Here is a 14887-nt window from a genome sequence, read left to right on the forward strand (position 1 = left end):
AAGTGCCGTCGGGGATCTGTACAGATCCCACCAAGATATAATTCAGCCATATAAATATGCCTTTAAGGTGTCACACACACACACACACACATATATATATAAATATATATGTATATATATATATATATATATATATATATATATATATATATATATATATATATATATATAATAGAAGTGTCTTGTGTGTAATTACTAATCAAAAATTCAGTTTCTTTCTGAAAATATTCTTTAAAGCCTTTCAAAGTAGTTATATATGCTGGAATAAGTTTGATAGGATTTTTAAGATTTTGCTTTAATGTTAATTGAAAAGTTATTGCATTATGGTGAGAAAGTGGAGAAGATACCATCTTAACCTTGTCTAAACTATTTATTAAATCAGTAGATATGAATACTCTATCAATTCTCAGTCGTGTTCTGTATCTTTGAGAGTAGTGTGTAAAAACAAGGGATTCTGTTTCTGAAAAGTCATGTGGATCTCTGACTTGAATTAAGTCAATAAATGTTTTAGTTCCTTAGCATGTACAGATAGTCTTCTCTTTCTAGTGGCATTAGAATCCTCATCTTTTAAAATACAGTTAAAGTCCCCTGCTATTAAAATACTGCCCCTTATAATATGTACAGTTCCTTCCATTTGTTTCTTAACACTCCTAATTCCTATTCCAGGAAACCAATACAGATTGACAAATGTGTAATGTTTCCTATTAATTTCTAGTGTAACAGAGCATAACAACCATTTATCATCTTTATAGGAATTAATTATTTTAGGAATAGGTATAGTATTTTTCCATAATATTGCTACACCTCTACTTTTCTGAATATGTTGAGAGCTAGATGATAGAGCATATGTTTTTGTATTAAGTCTGTCAATGTCAGTCTGCAATAAATGAGTCTTTTGAAAAAACAATCTCAGAATTAAAAATTCTCAAAAACTTATTTAAATTCTCTCTCTTACAACTATTATTTAAACCATTAATGTTTAGCAATATGCAATTGAAACAAGTCATGAAATTGAAGTATTGGGTTTATAAATGAAATTTCTATAAATTCCAAATAGTGAATATACTCTTTAACCACTTCTCTACATATTTGCAAGATATATATATTCATATATTTCTTAGCAAAAGATGTGAATAGTATAGATACACAAACAATGTTTGCTGACACCTGTAACAATAAGATAACATTTGTTAATTGTAAGCATTTAATTACAAAGACTTTCAAATCCCACATGGAGTGTAAAACTCCCTGCTTGAATAGAAAATCTATCCAAAAAATTCCACCCATTCAAAATAAAACAAAGATAAAGCCCTAACCACCCCTCTATATAATTACAGTGATAATTCTTATACTATAAAGTATAAAATAAACAAAACATTTGATTAAGCCCTCTCTATATTAGTTATGAAAACTAGAAAAAGTTAACAGGATATCCTGCATATATGTAAATTGAGCTACTTATCGTTGTATATATGTAATTTAGTATAATTTATTCTTGAGGGTAACATCTTTATATTCACAGGCATACAATTTAAATAGTTATGAGATAGTACCTCTACAATGGCAAATTTGTTGAACAGATATTGCAGAATATTTAAACTATTTATAGAATTCAAAACTGTGGGGCGGCCACAGTGGTGTAGTGGTTAGCATTATCACCTCACAGCAAGAGGTTCTCTGATTTGATCCTTGGCTGGGGTGCTTTCTGTGAGGAGTCTTAATGTCCTCCCTGTGGTCACGTGGGTTTCCTCTGGGTGCTCCGGTTTCCTCCCACATTCCAAAGACATGCAGTAGGTGGATTGGACACTCTAAATTAGCCCTAGGTGTGAGTGCATGCGTGAGTGCCTCCTGTGGAAGGTTGGGTGCCGGGCTGGCAACTTGACACTGTAAAACTCCACTGCCAATCATGAGTGGACAGGTGATCCGCTGTGGCGACCCCTAACTGGGAAAAGCCGAAAGAAAAGAAGATAGAATTTAGAACTGCATAGTTAATAACCATTTAAATGTTGATTAAGATTTAAAGTTTATACTTTTATATATATAGATTATAACATACAACTCTGTTCTTTTGTTAAAATATTAACTGTCCAAGTAGTTATTTACTTCGTGAACTTTGTTTTGGTGCATTCACTAAAATGGGGAAAAAACCCACTAAAAGTATTCTCAAAGTTGTATTATAATTCATCAGCATTAACTATTTCAGCTAATGAACAGCTTTAGCAGAGAACAAAACCAAAAACAACTTGTCAATTACATTAAAGAGTATTTAACTATTCAGGTGTAGGATTCTATCTCAATTGATGCCCACTTATAGAAGCAGTGAAAATTACCTTAAAAGGCAAATGTATTAAAATTATCTTATTACACGTGAGTTTATTTCCAATTTAACTCATTAGGCTGTTCATGTTTGAAAAGTAACAGTAAACTGTTTGCATATGTAAAACCATTCACATATATCTTTTATTTTTGATAATAATATACTCTAAAATGCTTTACTTTTGTTTGATTTTTAAATGTGCATATCACCAGCATACCTTTTGTTGTACATTTTTGAGAAGAAAAACTGAAAACTTATTCAAAGTTTTCCAATTCTGATATAATGATTTTTTTTTATTTTTTTCCTCTACCTCCCCTTTCTTTTAACCACATACTCTAGAAAAGGTAGATTCCTGCTTAACAACAACACCCTGATATACTATAATATGAAAACTGTAGATTATTATCAAATCAGTGAATGAAATGGCCTTTACCAATTAGGAATGAAAATAATATATGTAAGAAATTAGCATTTTAAGTATTCTATTAGAAACAGTGACATTGTCTTACTATGCTAACCTACCAAGCATTCCATAGATTAATGAACTTGATCAGATTGATCAACATATCATATGAGTATGTAATAATATTTAAATAATATTTAAACATTGTATATGTATTCTTATAATAATAAAAAACTATAATCTTAATGATACTACATTTTCCTTTACTCTATAACAATTATAGTTAAATGAATGTAGATACTGAAGTACAGCTTAACTAAAGCAACATGGAGACATGAACTGATGGAAGAATTAAACTTGGAAACTGAAGGTTCAGTAACTGAGGGTGACTTCTGAACAATTCACCTATAAATCCACCTCAGGAGTTTGACAGCTGAGCAAATGTTAGGAGCACTGCTCTATGATGTACACTACACATTTTATAAAGGCAGTGATGTGTACTAAAAGTATCCTGGTATAAACATGTCATCAAATAACAACCTCAATTAATTTTATTTTCCACTCAATTGTTTCTTAGGAGATAGTGTCACCCCATACCATGAGACTACTGCATAAGTGAAGCTTCTCTAATTAATACTACAAAAATTCAATATTATACATTAAAACTGATACAGGGGATTATTAAATTAGATTATCCCAGCAACTACATGAGTTTGTAATAAACTGGGTATCTCTGCTGTCACTCTACAGTTCTGTAACAGACGGCAAAATTATATGTCGCAGTTTAGCAATGCAAATAATGAAATATTACTTATAGTTGCTGCAAAATCTATCATTTTCAGCAATCATCAAGTAATAAACATATAGAGAGGCAAGTTTTAATATTACATGAAATATGAAAAGTCCAATGTTCTGTAATTAAAATATACAAAGTAACATGACAAGCAGGATAACATCAAAACATACCTAGCCTCTAAGCAAACCATATCAGCATAAGTCCCCCCCCCCAGCACTATAACTGTAATTTAAAATTTTATCTATGCAGTTTGGATTGTTCCAATTCTATAAAGGGGACTCCTGCAACATTTCCATAATGAAAAGAGCTATTCCTAAATAACCATCTTTAAAGTGGTTTAAACAGATAAAGACTGCTCTTACATTATAGTCTGCTGCTACTAAATCACACCTGAGCTGGTTAAAACCATATCCATACTTCTCAACTGTACAGTGACACTATCACAGAGACACATATGAAGTATATATGACAAGGGGTCTCAATATTGACTGCAATGCTGTCAGAAGGTTATTTGCAGAGTTCCAAAAGGCATTCCCTATTTCTATGGTAACACAGTGTTAGAGTTTGTATATGCACAAAGTAGGTGATGGGAAGCAGGCAAGCAGAGTCTTCCCCATCAGGAAATTATTAAAGTGAATTCTCAAATATATAGTTGAAGGGGGGAAAAGCATACCAGTATACAGTATCAAAATGTTGTTTCCTTGCAAGGTAAAAATTAGAATGTGAAACCTTAAGTTGAGTGCAAGTTCAAGAGCATATTATTCTGTTACTAGGGTTTCTCAGATGATCCTGCATAGTGCTATTCCATGCCATGTCTTAAGTCTGTATTTCAATAACTACACGGTTAGTTCAAGGTTCAGCCATGAACACTGGTATGCAATGCATCATCTTCTAATTAGTGATTACTTAATATAAAATGATTTGTTTACAAATCATTGAAACACAATCCAAGGATGAGACTCAGAGATATGGATTGTAGCAGTCACTTTGAACTAACCATTTTAACAGCAGCCACATTAACTAGCATGGCCGTTTTACTGTTGCCCATTAAATCAAGGTTATTAATTGCAGGATCTTGACTGAATTCCTAATAATAGCAATAAGAAGCCTTAGCAATATTATTGATCTGTGGATAAGTGGAAAACAATATACATCTTAATTATAAACAGTCACCTTCAGGCAAGGACAGCTTCTACTCCTCTCTAACAATGGAACTGTTTATTTACTATTTTGAGTGAAAGGAGACTACAATTTTTTAGAAAGTCAACAATCTCAAAGTGATATTAATCAGAGTGTTTAAACTTCACATGATCGATTAACTAAGTCAATAAATTATTTAGATCAAATTCCTTAATGTGCTGAAATACTATTATTAATCTGAACTAAATGAAGTGATCATTCATCATCTTCTGTCTTCCTTCCAGACCCTTCTGCTCCAGACAACTCCCTTTATCTAGCCACATATTTGCACTGCAGGTGTCAATTAGCTTTTTCCTTTCCTTTTAAAATGATTAAGTTTTCAATACTGTTCAGGCAGATTTAATTGTGCAAACAATATTTGTCCATCATCAGTTTAAATATTTAGTAGTTTAACCATGGCATTAGAAGAACAAGAGGGAAGCGTGGTTTGAGAGGGACTTGCAACTGCACTTCCTGCAAAACATTTCACCAGCAGCAAGCCTCTGCTTTTTATATATTAGTTAAATCCACTGAACATTCATGCACCATAATGATTCATTAGATTATTCATTTATACTTTATAAAGATCTTCAACAGGGACTACATACCTTGCAAGATTTGAACAGAACCCACCACTGTACATGTGAAGAGTCAAGATCGCAAGTCAAACTCAAAGCTACAGAAATCAATTGAACATATTGCTAAATAAAAGTCCCTACTACACACGTTTAAATATCAAGAAGTAATTACACTAAATGCAAGTCAACATATAATGAAAAAGGAAATAGACTAAAGTATGGCACCTTTAAATTTGTCTGACATATTTAGTCCAACACAATATAATTCAGGTTCAAAGGTTGCACCCTTTCAATTGAACCATCAAATGTCTGCAGAAGAACCCCCATCCAAAGAATATCTCAACCACTACACTGGCGACAGTGGCAGGAACAAATGCATCAAGAAAGTCCACATAAGAAGGTAAGGGAATATGAACTATTACTATTTCCCTACACTTGAGCTGACATCCCAGCCATTCAAATCAAACCTCCAAGCATCTGATTTAACAGAACAGCACAAAAAAATCACCAGCAAGAGCCCAAAAGACTATACACACCCTCCAAGGACATGAAGACTCCAGTACTACCAGACCCCAAAGCACAAAAACCTTAAAAATTAAATCATTCTCCTCCCAAGTGCAAACAGAGAAGATTGCTAACTACAGGGGGGAGAATCAGAGCCATCACTAGCTTGAATTATGGTAAACAAATAACTCCCCTAGCCAAAACTAGGAATTTATCCATATAGCATAAACCAGATTAAAGCGTACTAAGTGAAGACAGCACACACCACACAAAACATCCAACAACGTTAACATTCAGCAAGAATACTATCAGTCATATCCAAATCTGGAGTTCTCCAACCCAAACATCTCATAATCAAACAACAATTGAGATTACAACAAAACCAATCAATTTCTGCATTAAGTGACAAGAATGAGTCCCAAAAAGACACATAGTCCACCCAACTTTTATATCTAAGCAAACATGAAAAAAAGGAAAGAGGAAAGAAAAAGAAAAAATATGTGTGTGTGTGTGTGTGTGTGTGTGTGTGTGTGTGTGTGTGTGTGTGTGTGTGTGTGTGTACATGTATACATATATATAAACACATGCATATATATATATATATATATATATATATATATATATATATATATATATATATATATATATGTGTGTGTATAAATACATACACATGCACACACAAACATAAGTATGAATACATGTATATACACAAAGAGATTACCTTTGTAGAGAGTAAATCTGAGCTTCCATTTAAGTATTTTCATAATAGAACAAATTAGCTGCAATGACTGCAAAGGCAATATTGTATAAGTAGTTAATATTTAAAAGTGCATAAAGTCATTTTTTCTTTTAGTTTCTTCTTTTTTCCTTTACTTTTTAATTATTTCTTTCAGCTTGTCTCTTCAACGAGCTGCTACTCAATTCCATATCCTCTGTCTTATCTAAAATATTCTTTGGTTTCAAGAATATTATGGCACTGTCTAAATCTCCAAAGATTTTTGTTTCATTTGATTAAAAATTGTTCAGTCTGACTGGAAAAAGTAGGTGGACTTTAATCTGATGTTTTTAGTTCCTTTATTAAAGGTAAAAAAAACATTTCCTCTTGGACATTACAACAGAGGAATACTCATTGCCAAATGTTATTATTTTGTCCTGAAGTTTAATAGGAGACTTTGTCCAAGCTGTTCTTAGGATCAGTTCATTATCCTGTGTAGAAAAAAAAATCTTACAATAGTTGATCCAAGCTGAGTTCTCTGAGGAGGAAGCAGCAGCAGCTAGGGATCTATGTGCTCTCTCAGAGCCAAAACACATAGCGTCTGATAGATTTAGGGATTTAGGAAGCCAAGATGTTAAAAAGTTTTTCATATTATCTCTTTCAATTCCATCAGGTAGACCAAAGATCTTAATATTATTTCTCCGAGATCTAGTCTCAAGATCATCTCTTTTTCCAAAAGTAAGGAGTTCTGTTTCAACAAAAATTCTATATTGTGCTCATCATTGGATAGTCTTCCTTCAAAGTCATTTACAGCATCCTCTATCCCCGAAATCTGTTTTCTGTTGGTTTAAAGTGCCCTGTCTTTGTTCCATTTGCTTAGAACATTTCTCTTTAAAATTATCTATTTTGTTGTCTATTTTGTCTGTCTTAAGAGAGATTTCTTAAAAGTTGGTAAGAATAAATTGTATATATTTTTTTAAAGATGAGCCCTGAGAGCTTAGTTTTATGTGGCTCATTTTGAATTGTAGATAAAGAGATATTCAAATGATGTTTGGACAGGAAAATATCAAAATAAAAAAAAATGATATTATCCTAAAGGAAACTTCAAATGAATAATATTTAATAAAAATGAATATAATAACTTTATAAAATAATTTCCTGTCAGAAATAAAATAAAAATTATAGCAGAGCAGGAAAAAAATCTGCTGCTAGTCTGTCAGCATCTTAGCCATGACCCATATAAAAATAATTTTTGAATTATGCAGGAAAAAGTATATAAAAAAAAGTACAGTACATTTGGTTAGTGCAACCATCTGAGAAAGTAAGAACTAGCTTCTTTCTACTTTGTCCATCTGACATAGGCAACCGTAAGTCACAAAGAAATGCACAAAGGGCAGGCACTTGTGCTACCACTATGTTCTGAATTGAGTCGGAGCCAGGGTTTGGAGGTTGCCTATTTATGAGGTCCATGATGATAAGTTTCACGGCCTTACAGATGAGGCTGGTCAGACTTATGGGTGTATAATTCCATGGGTCTGTTGCTAAGACACCTTTGTGGAGGGGAATAACTGTTGCTCTTCTCCATTCTGCAGGAACATAGACTGTGGCTAGGCTTTGATTGAATAGGGTACTTAATGGTTATGTTAGTTCATGTTTTAGTTTGTTTAGCAGACAGCCTGGGATGCTGTCTGGTCCCAGAAAGACTATGTTTTTTGCCTTAGACAAAGCTTTAATGACCTGCTCTTTAGATATGTAGAGTGAGTGGGAGTTTGGAGGGGATAAGGGAGTGAAAGTTTCAACAAATCTGTCTGCCAGCAGGTTTGCTATCGCTGCAGGATAAGTGTATGTGATACCGTTAGACACTAGCTCAGCAGATACTTGGGTTCTAACTTTTAGGCTGTGTACTTAGCTGTAAAAGGCCTTATGGTTAACCTTGGCTGTGACTGGTACGTTTTTCTCAAAGTCACCATTACAGGATTTGACATGTTGTCTTATTTGCCTGCTGAGGCTGAGGAGGGTGCTTTTCCATTGTTGGGACATTGCCTTAGTTTTCCTAGACAGCAATTTTTTGCATTTCTTGTAAAGTTTGTTGATGCTGGATGTCCACCAGGGCAGCTTGTTCTTACTTGAGGCTCTGACTTTGATTCTCTCTGGAACAGCTGAATCTAGAAACTTATTATACAAGTGATTATACAGGGCTTTAGTGTAAGCTTTGGTGCAGTTAACACTTCCAGCTGGGGTGGGGCCTGGAATGCATTTATACCTTCTCAAGGCGGGTATAGTTTGCATTTGTGAAGTTTTTTAGTCTGACTTCACCCTTTTTGAGTTCAGGTGTTAGTGCCAATTTGATGTGACTGATTCGTGGTCCAGTTTAACAAATGAGGGTCTGACAGTTGCGGTGGTACATTTGTTTATCATGTTAGTGAGGATCAGATTTAGTTTGTTCCTCTTGTTGCAGTTTGAAAATTTGTTCTAGGGTATTTGCGTTAACATTTTTTAATCATTCTGCTCATCTTCCGAGTGGTTGGCTGCTGAGATTCACCTGCATAAATCAACTGACTAAAGCTGATTTAAGTATACTTTTCTCTGCACTTATTTAAGATTAGAAATTTGTAAATAATTGTTATATATAATACAGGGAGATAATACTCCCTGCCTCTAGCTGCAGTCAGTTGCCTGAAGTGTGAAAAAGTGTAGCCATCTGGATACATTGAAAGTTGTTAGACTGCTTTTGAAATTCTGTGTTAACTTAGCCTGGGGGGTTCTGCTTGCATTATAATCTGTGCTGGTCACATTTTTTAATCATTCAGCTTATCTTCCGAGTGGTTGACTGCTGAGATTCACCTGCATAAATCATCTGACAAAAGCTGATTTAAGTATAGTTTTCTATGCACTTATTTAAGATTAGAAATTTGTAGATAATTGTTATTTATAATATAATACAGGGAGATAATACTCACTGTCTCTAGCTGCAGTTAGTCTCCCAACCCCCTCCCTGTTCTTGTTGTGGTATTAATCTTGGTGGCTTTGGAATTACCTGCCCCTGCTGTAAATCTGTTTTTGGACACTCCTACTGAGCCCATCTTATTTGCTCACTCATCTGAGTACAGTGAGATCATATTTTGATTTCAGACACTTCGTCCCATCTCCTCTGATGTGTACAGAGAGAGCATTTGGGAAAGACATCCTCTATAGCATTTTAATCTTCTCTGTTCCATCCCTCTCCACAAAAAAAAAAAAAAAAAAAATTACTTATAGTTTCTCGAGCTGCTCTTACATAATTGTCTTCTACCTTAATACCTTAATTTGCTGTTCTGTGTGCTTTTAAGTGTTCAAATGCTCTTATTTGATTTTTCATAAACTTGTTGTCATTTTTAACTTATCTGCATTTATTTAAACTGTATTTGCCTTAATATTGCTCCACACTCGTGTGCCAGCTTGTACTGCATTTAAAGTGTTTTTGCTACTGTCGTTAGCTCATTCTTTCTAATACAGAGAGAGCATTTTGAGAAAGTCAACCCACGTAACTAAAAAAAATAAATAAGTAAGTAAGTAGTCTAATCCAGATATAGATTTGCTGTATCCAGGACTGTTTGTAAGCATCTGTGCCCCAAGCCTTTCTGGGTTGGAGGGAAGCCTTCTAGCTTATCAGTGGGAGTGGTAAGCTCTAGGTAGCCTATCTACCACAAGAGTGGTTTCTGGCCCAAAAATTGCAGTTTATTGGCCATTTGGGCTATTTTTCCATCTCTTTCAACTTTCTGGTTTAAAAGCCTGCATTTGCGCTTGCGTCCCACCTCCCCATGTAACTAGTTTAGTCCAGATACAGATTTGCTGTATCCAGAACTGTTTGTAGGCTTCTGTGCCCCCAAGCCTTTCTGTGTTGGAGGGGAGTCTTCTATCTTATCAGTGGGAGTGGTAAGCACTAGGTAGCCTATCTACAACAAGATCCAGACACAGATTCTTAATTTTAGCACTTGAATTTGCTTATCCGTGCTTGGCACTTGTTCAGAACTTGTTGTAAGCACTAAATAAATTACTAATTACCACAGCACTCACCCTTCTTCATTACCTAGAGGAAAACAGTTTTGGTACTTACTTTCCTCACTTGCTTAGAGAAAAAAAGCTCTTGTACTCACTTTCCTCACTTGTCTAGAGGAAAATATTTTTTTTATTCAGGCATATCCAAGGGTCAGCTCCCAGTGTTCTTTCCTGTCTATCTGATGAATCTGGGTATCTTGGGGCAATGTAGCAATTGCCTCATGTACACAAACAACCCTCTCCTCTGACCACCCAACACTACAACCTGTGAAAGATGCACTTATCTAGCCAAACCGGAGGTAAAGCTCTCTCCAACAAAGACTGAACTTGATAGTCAAGAGGAGAAGGTAAACACTTGCACCACACCACACTCATCACATAGTCCCACTAAACCTACACCACCAAAATCCACACATAGAAACACAAAAACATTCAAGGAGGCTCTCAATAATAATCTGCTCAAGCAACAGAGACCTCCAAAGCAGAAAAGCAAGCAACCTCCCACCACCAACACAACCCAAATGACACATAGCCCACAGACTCAGTGTGCCACTCAACCACAGCCCATAAGGCAAAACAACGTACTCAACATACTAGTCATAGGTGACTCTATAGTCAGGCACACTGATGTTCCACTCACTAAGCTAAACAAGGAGAAGGTCACTGTCAGCTGTCTATCGGGTGCCAGGATCCGCCACATAATCCATGCACTCAGGTCTCTCCACAACAATTACAAATATGACTCTATGATTGTCCATGTTGGTGTGAATGACCTGAGATGTACCTCCCTGGACTATATGAAAAGAGATATGGAAGAACTCTTCGATCTTGTAGCCCAGGCAGGTATGATAGCCCTGAGTAGCATACTGCCATCGCCCAGAATGATACAGCAGCACAAGGACAAAATGATTGACTTCAACAATTGGCTAAGCTTCTGGTGTCATTCTAAGGGGATCCAGTATCTGTCTACCTGGGACATGTTTGACAGACCACGATGCTTTGCCAGAGATGGCCTGCACCTGTCACCCCTGGGATTCCGGATACTGACAAAGGCTCTTGCTGCCCCTATAGTGCCTTTTTTAGATAAGGTTCAAATGACAAATTCACCAGCATAACAGGAACAGGCAAGCAAAAACTGAGGGTAATGCTACTCAATGCTAGAAGTCTACATCTCAAAATGCACTCACTACAGGCACTCCTTAAAATGGAGAACATTGATGTCTGTGCAGTGACTGAGACCTGGGCTCCAGAGAGCACCCCTGCATTACCAGGTTGTAACTCATACCACACTTTTCGGCCATCTAACCTGGACCGAAACACCAAAGGTGGAGGTGTGTCCATATTCATTAAGGATATCCACACCTCCAGGCTAGTTGCTCAGCATAATGCAGCCAAGGTTATCCAAGTGCAACTAACTCTGGGCAAAACTGCAATCCAAATTGTAGCTTGCTACAGATCCCCCACCATGTCCCAGGATTCCTACTCATCTTTTCTTCATATACTGGAAAATATAAGGGTTCAACCAAACACCCTAATATTGGGTGATTTCAACTACCCTACCATTAACTGGGATAACTACTCATGTACCAACTCCTTCGCTCAGCACTTTCTGGAATTCATAAATTCCAATGCCCTGGATCAACATATCCACACCCCCACCAGGGTCAACAATATCCTAGACCTAGTCATTACCAACATGAGTGACCGGTGTTCCACACCTGAAGTCAACTACTCATTGGTCAGATCCAACCATAAGCTAATCACCCTAGGTATCCACATCCCACCCCCACCCCCCATTATGGAAACCATGGTAAAAAAATTCTCCAAAGCCAATTTCATGCTTCTTAAGACAGACATGGTGAACTTCATGACACCCATACAGATGGACAATACAGTTACGACTGCTGAATCCTACACAAATGCACTCTGTAAGCACTTACATGAGTGCATGTATCGAACTATCCCATTCAGAACCAAGATGCTATCCTCCAAAAAAAGGAAGCCAATCTGGTGGTCCCCTGCCATAAACAAACTCTACAACAGAAGGAAGAAATTGTTGCAAAAGAGAGTAAAATCCCATAAGTGGAGGAGCTCCCTGTTCAGCCTCAGCAAGAAGCTGAGATCCCTAATAAGATCCTCCAAAGCTAGCTATGAAAACAAGATTGCCACTGATTCTAAGGACAGCCACAAAGCATTTTATAGCTATGTCAAGAATCTCAATGGCAATGCCTAGATCTGCTCTGGTGTTCACAGGTAAAAGCAGTATCCTCTAAAGCCAAAAACACAGCATCCATGGTACTGGACAACATCCCCGGCTGCATTTTACATGAACTTCAGAACAAACTGGCTCCCCACCTAAGCACCATGTTCAATCATAGCCTCACATCAGGCTTTGTGCCCACTGAATGGCTCACAGCAACAGTTATCCCACTCCACAAAGGGGGAGCCACCACTGATCCTGGGAACTATCGCCCTATTAGCCTGACGAGCCTGGTCTGCAAGGCCATGGAACATATCATCATGGAATTCATAAACAAAGACATTGGCAACCTCCAAACTCTGGACCCTACCCAGTTCAGGTTTGTGAAAGGCAGATCTTGCCTCCTGAACCTGGTCGACTTCTTTGAGGCAGTCACCAAAGCAATAGACGAGGATAAGGTGGTTCACACAGCCTATCTTCACCTTGCCAAGGCTTTTGACACCATCCCCCATTCTGGAATTATAGCTAAACTCACTAAACTAGGTATAAATCCCTATGATGCCAACTGGTTCAATGACAGAACCCACACTGTAAAAGTTGCAGACTCAGAATCTGACTTAAAACTAGTGACAAGTGGAGTACCACAGGGTTCAGTTCTGGGACCTCTCCCATTTGGTATCTACTTCTCTGAAGTACAGGCTAACGCATAAGACCTTTGGCTAATGAAGTTCACAGATCACTGCAAACTAGGATCTATAGTCAAGTCCCCAAATTATGTGGACATCCTATAGAGGGGCTTCACTGAGACAGATGCCTGGTGTCAGAGCCATGGCCTCAAGCTCAATGCCAAAAAGTGCATTGTTATCCCCTTTGGTAAAAACTCTGTACCCATGAACTACCACATAGGCAGCAGTCTTCTTAACACCAAATGTGTGATAAGAGACCTTGTGACCCAGGTGGACAGTAGTCTCTAATTTGATATTCACATTGCCACAGTAGTCATGAAATCCTTCTACATGGCACACCTCATCACAAAAGGGTTCTCATCCAGGAAAAAAGAGGTCATTGTTCCCCTCTACTCGAGACTCATTAGACCCATTATAGAGTACAATGTCCCTTTTGGAATGTACCTCACAAGACATCTGCAGCAGCTGGAAAGGCCACAGAAGTACGTCACAAAGAGAATTACTGGCCTCAAACAGATGCCCTACACTGATCATCTCAAATAAACTCCAGCTTTACTCTGTAGCATATCGCCTACTCTGAGGTGATCTCTGCCTAACATATAAAGCTATGTCAAACCCAGAGCTGTTGGACATGCTACACCTAAAGAAATCCCAATCCCTCTGAGCTACATGCTCTAAAGACCTAAATCTTGTCACCACAATAAACAGGACTTGCTGGAGGGATAGATTTCTGTCCCAGAGATTTCCCATACTCTGGACCAGGCTACCCATATATGTCAAGCAAAGTTCCTCATTAACACTCTTCAAGAAAAATCTTGATGAGTGGATGGGAAATAGGAAATACACCCCATGGATTACTTCTGTTGCTCTGCCCGACAGGGGCACAGGAAATTAACTTTCTTGGATTGGCATAAGCCAGGAAACTTTGTTGGTTAGGCTTACTTAGGCCCTTGGGCCAATAGCCTAGTACCTACCTATGAACCTATGAACAAAGTCAAGGAACTTTTGCGCTAGTGAGTTAGGGCTAGAGTAGGTTTTCCAGTTGATGATGGGATAATTGAAATCCCCCCTGACCAGAATGTTTGGCAATATTTGGATTAACTCCAGTTTGATCAAGTAGGCCTTGTGCACATCATGATCACTGGAGGGGGATTTAGCTATGACTTGAATGGGGGTCTTACCCACAGTAATCTGAACTTGCAGATTCCATAGATTTGGCCTGTCTAATTAATAAGGAGGTGAATTTATCTCTAATATATATATGAAGGTATTGCAGCCTTGCAAGGCCAGTGTACTGTCTGAGGCCTTGAACCAGGTTTCTGTGACTGTAGACATCTACATCCTCCAGTGATAGCAGTGCTTCCATGGTGTGCAGTTTTTAGTTTAAGCTCCTAGCATTTAGCAGCATAACCCTTATTTTGTTATGACTGGCAATTTTTATGTTCGCAATTTTGTTTTTGAGACCTTGTCT

This window comes from Protopterus annectens, chromosome 7.part1 (genome assembly GCF_019279795.1).
Source record: "Protopterus annectens isolate FY-2018-M chromosome 7.part1, PAN1.0, whole genome shotgun sequence".
In the NCBI taxonomy this organism is placed as follows: Eukaryota; Metazoa; Chordata; order Ceratodontiformes; family Protopteridae; genus Protopterus; species Protopterus annectens.